Source organism: Micropterus dolomieu, linkage group LG15 (assembly GCF_021292245.1).
Source record: "Micropterus dolomieu isolate WLL.071019.BEF.003 ecotype Adirondacks linkage group LG15, ASM2129224v1, whole genome shotgun sequence".
In the NCBI taxonomy this organism is placed as follows: Eukaryota; Metazoa; Chordata; class Actinopteri; order Centrarchiformes; family Centrarchidae; genus Micropterus; species Micropterus dolomieu.
In genome coordinates this window covers 3,400,838-3,403,769 of record NC_060164.1, presented here as the reverse complement: position 1 = coordinate 3,403,769, position 2,932 = coordinate 3,400,838, and positions in this window count along the sequence as shown.

Genomic DNA, 2,932 nt, shown 5'->3' with positions numbered 1-2,932 from the left:
TAAAATCGGACGCAGTCCTCTGTCCTTCTTGGGAACTATGATGTACCGGCTGTAGAACCCGGACTCCCTGACTGGCGGGGAAATGAGTTCTATGGCCACTTTCTCCAGCAGAGAGCAAACTTCTCGTCCCAACACCTGTCTCTGCAGTCCAGACCACCCTGTTGAACTTCTGCGGGGGGTTGACCCGGAACTGCAGCCTGTAGCCATCCACTACGGTGCGAAGGACCCATGGGGAAATGTTTGCAAGGCTCCGCCATGCTTCTACAAAATCCGCCAAGGGAACCAACCCCTCAGGACCCTCGGTGTGTGAGCCCGATCGTTTTCCAGCTGCAACCCCTCGAGGCGGGCAGACTGGTGAGAGCTTGCTGGTGGTTAGCATGTCCCGAGCGGCAAGACGGCGGAAAAAACAGCGCCTGTTGCCTGAGCCGCCACAAGGGAGGGGACCTCGGTCAGCCTCTCGGGGGGCTGTGGGCGAGAGCGCCACCTTGCGTCCCAGGTTTGTTGAGGGGGACTACGGGAAGCAACGCTTCGCTTCTGGCTCTGGCGGTAGGAGCTAGACGAGGGCTGAGCTCGTCTCTCTTCAGCCGTCGCCATCCTGGACCCAGACCGGCGGGGGAGATATTGCTCTAACGCCTCTCCCTGCATTTCAGCTTGCTGAAACCTGCTGACGACAGCATCCACTGCCTTACCAAACAGGCCAGTACGAGAGAGGGGCACATCCAGGAGAAAAGCCTTCTCCTTCCCCTGGATGCCCGAGAGGTTGAGCTACAGATGGCGCTCCGTAGCCACCAATGCTGCCATGGAGCAGCCAATGCTTGGTAACACGGAGTGTTAAGTCCGTAGCTCTACGGAGCTCAGTCAGGTCCTCCTCAGAGGGACCTCCCCCTAGGTCACAGTCTTGAGAAGATCGGCCTGGTACGCCTGCAAGATGGCCATAGTGTGCAGGCTTGCACCAGCTCGACCCGCTGCCATGTAGGCCTTGCCCACCAAAGCGGATGTCGTCCGACACGGCTTGATGGGGAACGCCGACATCTGAAGGAATGAAGCGAGCGCCCCAAGGCATCGTTCCGTAGCCGTGCTGCTTGGTTTCCGTCACGCAGAGCAGCTTTTTTTTTTTTTTTGGTCTGTTCCATTCAATTCAATTCAATTTTATTTATATAGCGGCATATCACAACAACAGTTATCTCACAGCGCTTTTCATAAAAGAGCAGGTCTAGACCATACTCTATGATGCTATTTACAGAAGCCCAACAGTTCCCACCAAGAGCAAGCACTAGGCGACAGAGGCAAGGAAAAACTTCCTTTTAAGAGGCAGAAACCTCGAGCAGAACCATGGCTCAGGGTGGGCGGCCATCTGCCTTCACCGGTTGGGGTGAAGGAGAGAGAGAGAGAGAGAGAGAGAGAGGGGGAGAGAGAGAGAGAGAGAGAGAGAGAGAGAGAGGGAGAGGGCAGGAGAGGAACAGAGAGAAAAAGAGAGGGATGGAAGGAGAGAGAGGGGAGGGAGGCAGCCTACACAATATATACACACAGATGTACAGACAGTAAAGGTGATGTTGCTATAGACTAAATGAAAAATGGTACAGATATTTATAGTAGTGTTAATGATAACAATCGTAATGTTAATGATTATAATAACAATAAGACTAGTAACAATAATTGTTGTAGCAGAGGGTGCAGGAACACGGGGGCAGCAGGTGACCCGCAGCCACAGATCCAGACCCCACAGCTCCAGAGCCAGAAAACCTGCAGTAAGCGATAGGAGGAGAGAGGAGAGGGACGAGAAAGCACAAGACTACTGGAAAGGGGAGAAGTTGTGTTAGTAACATGCAATAATGGGATGAGGTTGCATACAGAGGGAGAGAAAGTAGAGGAGAGAGGAGCTCAGTGCATCATAGGAAATCCCCCAGGAGTCTAGGCCTATAGCAGCATAACTAAGGGATGGTTCAGGAGTCACCTGAGCCAGCCCTAACTATAAGCTTTATCAAAGACGAAAGTCTTAAGCCTACTCTTAAATGTGGAGATGGTGTCTGCCTCCTGAACCCAAAGTGGAACCTGGTTCCATAGGAGAGGAGCTTTATAGCTGTTTTTCTGCATGATTTTTAGACAGGATGTTCCTTATCTTCGCAATATTACGCAGGTGAAAAAAGGCGGTCCTTGAAATTTGCTCAATGTGAGACTTAAACGACATGTCCTGATCAAAGATAACTCCAAGATTCCTCACAGTGGTGCTGGAGGCCAGGGCGATGCCATCAAGAGAAACTATATCTTTAGATAATGCGTCACGGAGGTGCTTAGGCCCCAGAACAATAACTTCAGTTTTACCTGAGTTTAACATTAGGAAAAATTACAGGTCATCCAGGTTTTAACATCCTGAAGGCACATTTGAAGTTTAGCTAACTGATGAGTTTCATCTGGTTTGATCGATAGATATAACTGAGTATCATCTGCATAACAATGAAAGTTTATGGAATATTTCCTGATAATATTGCCTAAAGGAAGCATATATAAAGTTAAGAGGATTGGTCCGAGGACAGATCCTTGATGAAATCCATGACTAACTTTGGCGTGCATGGAGGACTCATTGTTAACATGTGCAAACTAGCAGTTCCTTTAATGCCAATGAAATGTTCCAGTCTCTGCAATAGGATCTGATGGTCAATGGTATCAATTGCAGCACTAAGATCTAATAAAACCAGTACAGAGACAAGTCCTTTGTCTGATGCAATAAGGAGGTCGTTAGTAATTTTCACCAGTGCTGTTTCTGTGCTATGATGAGCTCTAAATCCTGACTGAAAATCCTCAAATAAACTATTGCTCTGTAGAAAGTCACACAGCTGTTTAGCAACTGCTTTCTCCAGGATCTTAGAGAGAACTGGAAGGTTAGATATAGGTCTATAGTTGGCTAAAACATCTGGATCAAGTTTGGGCTTTT